Raw genomic sequence first — 12,899 nt, forward strand, 5'->3', positions numbered from 1 at the left:
CACAACATGCTTGCTGTACCAAAAGCAAAGAGCTGTGTCCACAACATGCTTGCTTTACCAAAATCGACTGTTTGACACACTGATCCTGGTGTGGTCTCATACTCGGATATGTGATTCTTGTTCAGACACCTGTGTGCTGATAGGTCGCCCATCTCACACACATATACCAATCCACATTTGCACCTGATTTCGTGAACTCCAGCAGCATGTGGTTTGTCAACTGTGTCTTTCATTGTGTGAGGAACATCTTTAATCCTGTTGCTGCCTCGCAAATTTGGTTTGATGCCTGCTCAATGGAGCATTTTGCCCACTGGTTCAGTCACACCTTGAACATATGGTAATTGAGCAATGTTTTGTGCTTCCTTTTGCTATCCTCTATAGCCTTCTTACTTTGTCACTATAGTTTTATGTAGTACATTCATTCCATAACCGTTGGCACAAAAAATGGAGTGGAGGTTTTGTAGTTCACCCCTTAGATGTTCCTCATCGCTGAACCTGGGAGCAGTTTTGGCTTCTTCTGTATAGGGCGATACTGGGAGGAGGCATGCAGGTGCCTGTGACTACAGGTTGGCTTATTATTTTATCTATGACCCAGTTATCCATCAGGCTTTCTGTAAACTTCCACATCGAGGAAAGGCAGCACCCAATTCTTTTCCATCTCCATAGTAAATTGGATACTTAGTGCTGATGGTTGAGGTGCTGTTGGAAATTTCGTAGCTCTTCCTCTCCATGTGGCCAGATAATAAAATTACATTGTACATATCCGTGCCATTAATCTGGGTGTAATGGTGGGGCCTGGAATGCTGTTTCTTCAAATTCTTCCATAAAGATGTGGACTGCAATAGGAAAAAGAGGTTATCCCATTGCTACTCCACCTCTCTGTTCATAAAATTTCCCTTTCCGCCTGAAAAAGGTGATCGTTAAACACAATGGAGCACTAGATTGCAGATATCGGGTGCAATGCGTCCCTGTTCATGGTGTCGTGTATAGGTACAATCATGAATAAAGACTTGACGATACAGTTTTGTTTTAGAAGTTTCACCGAATGGGTATAGTCCTTAATGTACTATTTCGTTTAGGTCACCAAATGTCGGAGGTTTGGGGCCACTTTCTTCCCTAGAATGTACGTTGGTGAATCAATGGTACTCACAATTGGTTGTAAAGGAAAGGCCTCTTTGTGCACCTTGTGTGCCTCAAAATTTATTGGTGTGTGTGGAACTTGTGGGATAAGCCTTCTGGCCGTGTCAAAATTTGTTGAAATTTTGTAGTGTTTGTGTCAATTTGTTTGTCTTCTACATTGGATCTCTGTGAAGCTTTTGTAAATGGATTCACTCAGAAGATCCCCCATTCACTTTTTATAATCTTGTGTGTCCAACATAATGGTCGCATTTGCCTTGTCTGCTCGTGTTCTTAATAAATGAAATCTGAACTCCAGCTTGTGTGGTGGGATACATGCAGTAGCAGCAAGCTATTCTGCATGAGGCTGTATGCTGTCCTTCTTAATCCTGTAACCCAGAAATGAAATTTTCTTCTTTCCATCTTCAGATTTACTGATGTTAATCTCATACCTCCTCTATACATAGCTCTCAATACTTCATTGTGGATCTTACAGTGTTTGAAGCATTCTGCACTCACTGCGAGGTAATCTTCATAGACCGTTATTTTCTCGGTTAATATTGCACCTAGAACTTTGTCAACAGCTCTGTTAAACACACACAGACTAGTACACAGCAAATGGCATCACACAGTATACTAAACTCTTACCTTGATGTAAGAATTCTGTGGATGGCCTAGATTCCTTGACAAAAGTGATATTCCAATAGCCACTAGACATATCAAAAGATGTACATAAGTGGAACTATTGCAAAGTTTCATCTACGTTAGCTAGTCTGTCACTTGCTCTTACTTCAATTTCATTTCACTTACTTGCTTTGAGCACCAACCTGACACCCTCGTTAATCTTCATTGAACTACATGTGGGTTATTATACCTGCTTGTTGACCATTCAATTATCCCCCTTGAGACCATCTATTGAATGTTTTTTCTCACCACTTGTTTTTTTTTTTTTTTGTAACTGGAGTGATATGAGGCTGATTGGAAAACAGTTCATGATCCTTCAAATTTATTTTGCACTCAAAATCCTTTACCAAACCTGGCCTGGCTGAAAATTTCTTACAGTTGCTCAGGAGAATACCTTTTCGTTCCACCCTGTGACTATTTGTAAAACTTTGATTAAAATTTTTGTGTGCTTGTTACTACATTGTCAATAAATATAAGACCACAGATGGTTCGGTCAACATTGCAAGAGACTATCTTCCGGGTGCTTTGTTTCATTCTGAGAGAGCTGTTTTCAATATACCAGCAGGCTTGGCTGTTGTGTAATTCTGATAGGCTGTTTAGTATGGAGGGGAGGGATGTTAGATATCGTTATTGGTGTTTCTATTATTTCTTTTCATTGGTGAAAACCCGACATTTTGTTTGATGTTTGCATTACTGGTTGTGATTTGTGGAAATCGGCTAATGGGAAACCAGGCGACAACTATGAGGTGATGTCTTTTCCCTGAATTTTTGTACTGGCTGAAGCGTGCCAGTATGACATAACATAACGTGTCCTAACCTACAGCCACTGCAGTCTCCTGTGTGCCTCTGTGTGTGGCTTCAAGTTATCTGTTGTCCTGTAGTGCTGTTTATGTTGGCAATCAAGACGTGTGAAGTCGGCGCCCATCTTCTCTGTTGGAACTGGCCAGTGGCCTGTCTATTTCTATTCCCCTCTCTTCCTCCTCCTGAATGTAATAGCTGTTTTCACAACATGCTTGCTTTACCAAAATCGACTGTTTGCCGCACTGATCCTGGTGTGCTCTCATACTCGGATATGTGATTCTTGTTCAGACACCTGTGTGCTGATAGGTCGCCCATCTCACATACATATACCAATCCACATTTGCACCTGATTTAGTGAACCCCAGCAGCATGTAGTTTGTCAACTGTGTCTTTTGTTGTGTGAGGAACATCTTTAATCCTGTTGCTGCCTCGCAAATTTGGTTTGATGCCTGCTCAATGGAGCATTTTGCCCACTGGTTCAGTGACACTTTGAAGATATGGTAATCGAGCAATGTTTTGTGCTTCCTTTTGCTATCCTCTATAGCTTTCTTACTTTGTCACTATAGTTTTATCTAGTACATTCATTCCATAACCGTTGGCACAAAAATGGAGTCGAGGTTTTGTAGTTCACCCTTTAGATGTTCCTCATCGCAGATCCTGTTAGCAGTTTTGGTTTCTTCTGTATAGGGCGATACTGGGACGAGGCATGCAGGTGCCTGTGAGTACAGGTTGGCCCAGTTATCCATCAGGCTTTCTGTAAAGTTCCACATGGAGGACAGGCAGCACCCGATTCTTTTCCATCTCCATAGTAAATTGGATACTTAGTACTGATGGTTGAGGTGCTGTGGAAAATTTCGTAGCTCCTCCTCTCCATGTGGCCAGATAATAAAATTACTTTGTATATATCCGTGCCATTAATCTGGGTGTAATAGTGGGGACTGGATTGCTGTTTCTTCAAATACTTCCATAAAAATGTCTACTGCAATAGGCAAAATAGGTTATCCCATTGCTACTCCACCTCTCTGTTCATAAAATTTCCCTTTCTGCCTGAAAAAGGTGGTCGTTAAACACAGTGGAGCACTAGATCGCAGATATCTGGTGCAATGTGTCCCTGTTCATGGTGTTGTGTATAGGTACAATCATGAATAAAGACTTGACATTGAAGCTAACAATAATTTCAGTGGCGAGATACAGTTTTGTTTTAAAAGATTGACCATATGGGTATAGGCCTTAATGTACTATTTTGTTTAGCTCACCAAATGTCGGAGCTTTGGGGCCACTTCCTTCCCTAGACCGTACGTTGGTGAATTAATGGTACTCACAATCGGTTGTAACAGAAAGGCCTCTTTGAGGACCTTGTGTGCCTCAAAATTTATTGGTGTGTGTGGAACTTGTGGGATGAGTCTTCTGGCCGTGTCAAAATTCATTGTAATTTTGTAGTGTTTGTGTCAGTTTGTTGTCTTGTACATGGATCTCTGTGAAGCTTTTGTAAATGGATTCATTCAGAAGATCCCCCATTAATTTTTTATAATGTTGTGTGTCCACCATAATGGTCACATTTGCCTTGTTTGCTCGTGTTCTTACTAAATGAAAGCTGTACTCCAGCTGGGGTGGTGGGTTACATGCAGTAGCAGCAAGCTATTCTGCATGAGGCTGTACGCCTTCCTTCTTAATCCTGTAACCCAGAAATGAAATTTTCTTCTTTCCATCTTCAGATTTACTGATGTTAATTTCACACCTCCTCTATACATAGCTCTCAATACTTCATTGTGGATCTTACAGTGTTTGAAGCATTCTGCACTCACTACAAGGTAATCTACATAGACCATTATTTCATCAGTTAATATCGCCCTAGCAGCTTGTCAACAGCTCTGATAAACACACACGGACAAGTACAGAGCAAATGACATCACACAGTATACTAAACAGTTACCTTGATGTAAGAATTCTGTGGATGGCCTAGATTCCTTGGCCAAAGTGATATTCCAAGAGCCACTAGTCATATCAAAAGATGTGAGAAACGTACATCAGTGGAACTATTGCAAAATTTCATCTACGTTAGCTAGTCTGTCACTCTCTCTAACTTCAATTTCATGTAAATTACTTGCTTTCAGCACCAACCTGACACCACCGCTACTCTTCATTGAACTACATGTGGTTTATTACATCTGCTGGTTGACCATTCAATTATCCCCCTTGAGACCATCTATTGAATGTTTTTTCTCACCACTTGTTATTTTTGTAACTGGAGTGATATGAGGCTGCTTGGAAAATAGTTCATGATCCTTCAAATTTATTTTGCACTCAAAATCCTTCACCAAACCTGGCCAGACTGAAAAAACCTTACAGTTGCTCAGGAGAATACCTTTTCGTTCCTCCCTTTAACTATTTGTAAATGTTTCATTAAAATTTTTGTGGGCTTGTGACTACATTGTCATTAAATATAAGACCACAGATGGATTGGTCCTCATTGCAAGCGACTATCTTCCGGGTGGTTTGTTTACTGCTGAGTGAGAAACCTCTGTTTTCAATATACCAGCAGGCTTGGCTGTTGTGTAATTCTGATAGGCTGTTTAGCATGAAGGGGAGGGATGTTGGACATCATTAATGGTGTTTCTATTATTTCTTTTCATTGGTGAAAACCCGACATTTTGTTTGATGTTTGCATTACTGGTTGTGATTTGTGGAAATCGGCTAATGGGAAACCAGGTGACAACTATGAGGTGGTGTCTTTTCCCTGAATTTTAGTGCTGGCTGAAGCGTGCCAGTATGACATAATGTAATGTGACTTAACCTACAGCCACTGCAGCCTCCTGTGTGCCTCTGTATGTGGCTTTAAGTAATCTGTTGTGCCCATCTTTTCTGTTCATACTGGCCATTGGCCTGTCTATTTCTATTGACCCCCTCTTCTTCCTCCTGAATGTAAGAGCTGTTTCTACAACATGCTTGCTTTATCAAAATTGACTGTATGCCGCACTGATCCTGGTGTGCTCTCATACTCGGATATGTGATTCTTGTTCAGAAACCTTTGTGCTGATAGGTCGCCCATCTCACATACATACACCAATCCGCATTTGCACCTGATTTCGTGAACTCCAGCAGCATGTAGTTAGTCAACTGTGTCTTTCGTTGTGTAAGGAACATTTTTAATCATTTTGCTGCATTGCAAATTTTGTTTCATGCCTGCTCAATGGAGAATTTTGCCCACTGGTTCAGTGACATCTTGAACATATGGTAATCAAGCAATGTTTTGAGCTTTCTTTTGCTATCCTCTATATCCTCCATACTTTGTCAGTAACGTTTTATGTATTACATTCATACCATAACCGTTGGCACAAAAAATGGGCTGGAGGTTTTGTAGTTCACCCTTTAGATGTTCCTCATCGCTGATCCTGAGAGCAGTTTTGGTTTCTTCTGTATAGGGCGATACTGGGAGGAGGCATGCAGGTGCCTGTGAGTACAGGTTGTCTTATTATTTTATCTATGGCCCAGTATCCATCAGGCTTTCTGTAAACTTCCACATCGAGGACAGGCAGCAACCGATTCTTTTCCATCTCCGTAGTAAGTTGGATACTTCGTGCTTGTGGTTGAGGTGCTGTTGGAAATTTCGTAGCTCTTCCTCTCTATGTGGCCAGATAATAAAAGTACTTTATATCCGAGCCATTAATCCTGGTGTAATGGTGTGTTGTGGAATGCTGTTTCTCCAGATTCTTCCATAAAGATGTCTACTGCAATAGGGGAAAGATGGTAGCCCATTGCTACTCCACCTCTCTGTTCATAATATTTCCCTTTCTGTCTGAAAAAGGTTGTCATTAAAAAGAGTAGAGCACTAGATCGCAGATATCAGATGACATGCGTCCCTGTTCATGGTGTCGTGTAGAGGTACAATCATGAATAAAGACTTGACGTTGTAGCTAACGATCATTGCTGTGCCCAAGATACAGTTTGTTTGTAATAGTTTCACCGAATGGGTATAGTCCTTAATGTACTATTTTGTTTAGCCTACCAAATGTCAGAGCTTTGGGGCCAGTTCCTTCCCTAGACCGCACGTTGGTGAATTAATGGTACTCACAATCGGTTGTAAAAGAAAGGCCTTTTTGTGGACCTTCTGCGCATCAAATTTTTTTGGTGCCTGTGCAACTTGTGGGATGAGTCTTTTGGCCATGTCAAAATTCGTTCTAATTTACTTTAGTAGTGTTTGTGTCAATTTGTTTGCCTTGTATATGGATCTCTGTGAAGCTTTTGTAAATGGATTCTCTCAGAAGATCCCCCATTCATTTGTTATAATCTTGTGTGTCCAACATAGTGGTTGCATTTGCCTTCTGCTTGAGTTCTTACTAAATGAAAGCTGTACTCCAGCTTGGGTGGTGGGATACGTGCAGTAGCAGCAAGCTAATCTGCATGAGGCTGTATGCCTTGCTTTTTAATCCTGTAACCCACAAATGTAATTTTCTTCTTTCCTTCTTCAGATTTACTGATGTTAGTTTCATACCTCCTCCATACATAGCTGTTAATACTTCATTGAGGATCTTACAGTGTATGAAGCATTCTACACTCACTAGGAGGTAATCTACTTAGACCATAATTTCATCGGTTAATATCGCATCTAGCACCTTGTCAACAGCTCTGATAAACACACACAGACAAGTACAGAGCAAATGGCCCCCAGGGGCTCAGCATTCATTTGCTGAGTACGGGCTTGTCGACCCCGGGGTCCTGAACTGTTGGCTGGTCAGCGCCGCCAGTCTCGCGTCGCCGTAAGCCCCGGACATGCTTCAGCGACCACCGAATGGTGCGGCGGTGGAATGTTGTGTGCTGTGGGGAATGGTAATCTTGTCTTGACCGCCTGGATTTCGAGGAAGGCCAACCTCTACAAAAACCCCTCAATCTTGCCGTGCTCTCCGCGCCTATAAGATGCATTGCTGTTGGGGTGGAACAGTCTCAAGCGGGCAACCTCTGCGGCACCTGCCGCACCCTAGTTGTATAAGGCTTACTTACGCACGCGGGGCTCTGTCTGAGCGGACCTTTAGTTCCCTAGCCGCTCGTGGGACAGCAATGGACCCTTCGACCTCTACATTTCCCCGTAGCTGTGGATTGGGTGGGCCATTGGTTGGAAAACACACCCCACCGAAAAAGCGACTTCATGCTATGAGTCCTCGAGCACCTGGTGTTGCTAGAGATTTATCAGACTGTCGTAACAGAGCACATGCTGATAATCAGAATGTTTTTTTGATTATTAAACGGAAGGAGGGTAGGTTTGAGAAGGTTTCTCCCATTTAGATCCACAAGGGTCTTGATGGAATTGCAGGAACACTGATATCTGTGAAGCAACTCTGCAATGGGACTCTGTTAGTTGAGACTTCTAGTTCCCGTCAAGTCGCTTCTCTTCGGAAAGCAACCTGTCTCGGAGAGTACGCTATCGAGACCGAGCTCCACTCCACTTTGAATTATAGTAAGGGTGTTGTGACATGTAGGGACTTGGTGGATATCCCCACAGACGAGTTAAAATCTGAGTGGGCTGACGAAGGTATTGTTGACGTGCAGCATATTATGAAACGAGTGAATGGGGACCTCGTCAAATCCGGTGTGCCTGCAACGGGCAACCCGCGGCTGTGGGCTGTCAGTTTGGTTGCTGATACTCTAGGCGCCGTGATGTCTGGTGGAGAAGGCCACAGCACTTGTCAAACTACAGTCTGCTGGAGTTCACGAAATCAGTTGCAAATGTGGATTAGTGTACGTAGGTAAGATGGCGTAAAGCAAGCATGCTGGTGAAACATCCTCTTACTTTCAGTTGACACATTAGAGAGGCAATAGAAATAGCCTAGTGACTGGCCAGTGAAGACAGGCACCGACATGTAAGATTTGGCTGCCAGCAATAAGAGCAGTACAGGACGACAGCTACCGTGAGGGCACACACAGCGGCAGATGGGACACCGCAGTGGATGTAGGTCATGTTTTGTTAGTTTAAATCATACTGGCACGCCTCTGCCGTCAGTAACATTCAAGGAAGCAACGCCATGTCATAGTTACTGCCTGGTTTCCCATAAGCCGATATCCAGAAATCACAACTAGTAAGGCAAAGACCAATCAAAATGTCAGGTTTCCACCAATGAAACGAAATAATAGAAACAGCAATTAAAATTTTTAACATCCCTCGCCTTCATACTAAACAGCCTCTCACAATTATACAAGAGCCAAGACTACAGATATTTAGCACACAGGGTTTCTCACTCAGCACTAAACAAACCACCCAGAAGAATGTCGCTGGCAATGGGGACCGAAACATCAGTAGTCTTATATTTATTGACAATGTATTGACAAGGCCACAAAAATTTTATTAAACGATTTACAAATAGTCAAAGGGAGGAACTAAAATGTTTCTCCTTAGCAACTGTGAGACATTTTCAAACAGGTCCTGTTTGCTGGAAGATTTTGAGTCCAAAATAAAGTTGAAGGATCATGAACTGTGTTAAAAGCAGCCCTATATTATTACACTTTCACGAAATAAGTGGTGGGATAAAACATTCAAGACATGGTCTCACGGCGGGAAATTGAAAGGTCAAAAAGCAGCTACAATAAACCACTTGTAGTTTAACGATGAATAATGGTGGTGCCAGGTTGGTTCTTGAAGCAAGGAAGTTAAATGAAGTATGAAGTAAGAGACAGTGATAGACTAGTTACCTCCCCATGCCTGCTCTCTACCTCTTGGGCATGGATACGTTCCTGCGTGCACTTCCATCTTGCGCTGTGCAGTGCCACTTTCTGCACTGACGGCGACCATGGACCACAATTCACCTAACATCCAGCACGGTAGCCAGTCCGTTGTGCTGGGGCCACCATGTACCCTGTTGGTTGTAGCCCCCCGACAACACAGGGATTGCTCTACTGATGCCTGCGCCGTTAACTCCTCACGTATGCCAAGGAGTAGATGCCCATCTCCCTGGGGCATCAGGACTCCTGGCAATGGCCATCCTGCCAAGTGGCTATTGTTGAGGCTGGGTGGCGCCCGCGGGGAGGGCCCCTGGTCAGAGTGGATGGGATCAGGGCGGATGACCGACAATGAAGCGTGGTACATCATCTCTCGCTGGTGGGCCTCCACCAGCAGTCTCTAAGCGATCGAGGTCTAACCTCAACAGCAAGAAATACGAACCAAGATCATTTCCCTCCCTGGCCACTCCATGGGAGGAACGTATGGCTAAAGAAGGCAGTGGAGACTATTCACCCCGGTACCTCGTGTGTACGCGAGTTGATGGGTAATCGTTTATGTCGTTCAAGCCCCAGTTTTTTGTGGAGCATTTAGAGGGCAAGTTCGGGGAGGTGGAGGGCTTGTTCAAAATGCGCTCTGGTTCAGTACTCATCAAAACAGCATCCTCTGCCCAGTGACAGAGATTGCTCAATTGTGACAAGTTGGGGGATGTTTCAGTTAGCATCACGCCCCATAAGAGTCTCAACATGGTCCAGGGTATTATATTCCACAGAGATCTTCTTCTGCAGACCGACGATGAATTACATACCAACCTCGATCGACGAGGTGTTCACTTCGTGCGGCGCGTCCATCAGGGTCCGAGGGATAATCAGGTAGCCATTGGTGCCTTCATCTTGGCCTTCGAGGGTGATGTCTTACCCGAAAAGGTTAAGGTGATGGTATACCGTTGTGATGTGAAGCCATATATCCCTCCTCCGATGTGGTGTTTTAAATGCTGGAAGTTCGAGCACATGTCATCTCGCTGTACTTCCGTCAACACCTGTCGAGATTGTGGACGTCCTTCCCATCCCAATACTCGATGTTCCCCGCCTCCCATCTGTGTTAACTGCGGAGAACACCACTCCCCCTGCTCACTGGACTGTAGGATCTTCCAGAAAGAGTGGAAGATACTGGAATGTAAGACCCTGGACCGCCTGACCTACACCGAGGCAAGGCAGAAATATGAGCGGCTACATCCTGTGCCAATGACATCCACCTATGCCGCTGCTGCAACACCAATTCAAACCTCTCCCGTGTCGTCACATGCAGTTCGATCTCAGCTCTGTCAGAATTCACCGGCCCCCTTGGTTCTGGGGGGCACTTCACTCCCTGTTGCTCCTGCTCCATCTACTTCAGGAACAACACCACCCCAACCATCAGGGACATGTGTTCCCCCTTCCCAGCCGGAGAAGCGTGAGCCTTCTTCGGCTCCTCTCGCCAGGAAGGGGTCCCTTGGGGCCCTCCCATCCCAGGCTTTGCCCAGTGCCAAAGCAGACACCCGGAAGTTTCTCAAACAACCACCGGTTGTTGGTCGTAGGGCGTCATGGTAGTCATCAGTCCCTGAGACTAACACAGTAAGGCCCTCCCAGCCTGAACCACCGAAGGCACAGCGCACAAAGCAGTCCAAGAAAAAGGCTCCCAAGCATCCTGACATTGCGGTGGTACCTGTCCCACCGCAACCTTCCAACTCTGCGTCTGAAGATGAGGTGGAGATTCTGGCGTCCGCTGAGGACCTGGATCTCGCCAGTCCCTCAGACCCGATGGATAGCTGTTGCACAGGTAGTGACTCAGTAGCAGCAGAGGCCCAGGAAGCGTAATCTGCCTCCCCAGTCCCTTCACGCCTTTCTCAGTCATGGACAGTATCATCCTCCAGTGGAACTGCAGCGGTTTCTTTCACCATCTAGCTGAGCTCCGACAACTTATCAGTCTTCACCCTTTCTTCTGCATTGCTCTTCAGAAAACTTGGTTTCCAGCAATGCGAACCCCCGTCCTCCGTGCCTATCGGGGTTATTATAAGAACCGGGCAGCTTATGAAAGGGTGTCTGCATCTACACTCCTGGAAATTGAAATAAGAACACCGTGAATTCATTGTCCCAGGAAGGGGATACTTTATTGACACATTCCTGGGGTCAGATACATCACATGATCACACTGACAGAACCACAGGCACATAGACACAGGCAACAGAGCATGCACAATATCGGCACTAGTACAGTGTATATCCACCTTTCGCAGCAATGCAGGCTGCTATTCTCCCATGGAGACGATCGTAGAGATGCTGGATGTAGTCCTGTGGAACGGCTTGCCATGCCATTTCCACCTGGCGCCTCAGCTGTACCAGCGTTCGTGCTGGACGTGCAGACCGCGTGAGACGACGCTTCATCCAGTCCCAAACATGCTCAATGGGGGACAGATCCGGAGATCTTGCTGGCCAGGGTAGTTGACTTACACCTTCTAGAGCACGTTGGGTGGCACGGGATACATGCGGACGTGCATTGTCCTGTTGGAACAGCAAGTTCCCTTGCCGGTCTAGGAATGGTAGAACGATGGGTTCGATGACGGTTTGGATGTACCGTGCACTATTCAGTGTCCCCTCGACGATCACCAGTGGTGTACGGCCAGTGTAGGAGATCGCTCCCCACACCATGATGCCGGGTGTTGGCCCTGTGTGCCTCGGTCGTATGCAGTCCTGATTGTGGCGCTCACCTGCACGGCGCCAAACACGCATACGACCATCATTGGCACCAAGGCAGAAGCGACTCTCATCGCTGAAGACGACACGTCTCCATTCGTCCCTCCATTCACGCCTGTCGCGACACCACTGGAGGCGGGCTGCACGATGTTGGGGCGTGAGCGGTAGACGGCCTAACGGTGTGCGGGACCGTAGCCCAGCTTCATGGAGACGGTTGCGAATGGTCCTCGCCGATACCCCAGGAGCAACAGTGTCCCTAATTTGCTGGGAAGTGGCGGTGCGGTCCCCTACGGCACTGCGTAGGATCCTACGGTCTTGGCGTGCATCCGTGCGTCGCTGCGGTCCGGTCCCAGGTCGACGGGCACGTGCACCTTCCGCCGACCACTGGCGACAACATCGATGTACTGTGGAGACCTCACGCTCCACGTGTTGAGCAATTCGGCGGTACGTCCACCCGGCCTCCCGCATGCCCACTATACGCCCTCGCTCAAAGTCCGTCAACTGCACATACGGTTCACGTCCATGCTGTCGCGGCATGCTACCAGTGTTAAAGACTGCGATGGAGCTCCGTATGCCACGGCAAACTGGCTGACACTGACGGCGGCGGTGCACAAATGCTGCGCAGCTAGCGCCATTCGACGCCCAACACCGCGGTTCCTGGTGTGTCCGCTGTGCCGTGCGTGTGATCATTGCTTGTACAGCCCTCTCGCAGTGTCCGGAGCAAGTATGGTGGGTCTGACACACCGGTGTCAATGTGTTCTTTTTTCCATTTCCAGGAGTGTATGTCCTTAACTCTCTTCACAGCGAGTCTGTCCCTCTACACAGACATTTAGAGGCTGTCGCTGTTCGGGTGTGGACGCC

Source organism: Schistocerca americana, chromosome 3, assembly GCF_021461395.2.
Source record: "Schistocerca americana isolate TAMUIC-IGC-003095 chromosome 3, iqSchAmer2.1, whole genome shotgun sequence".
Taxonomy (NCBI): Eukaryota; Metazoa; Arthropoda; class Insecta; order Orthoptera; family Acrididae; genus Schistocerca; species Schistocerca americana.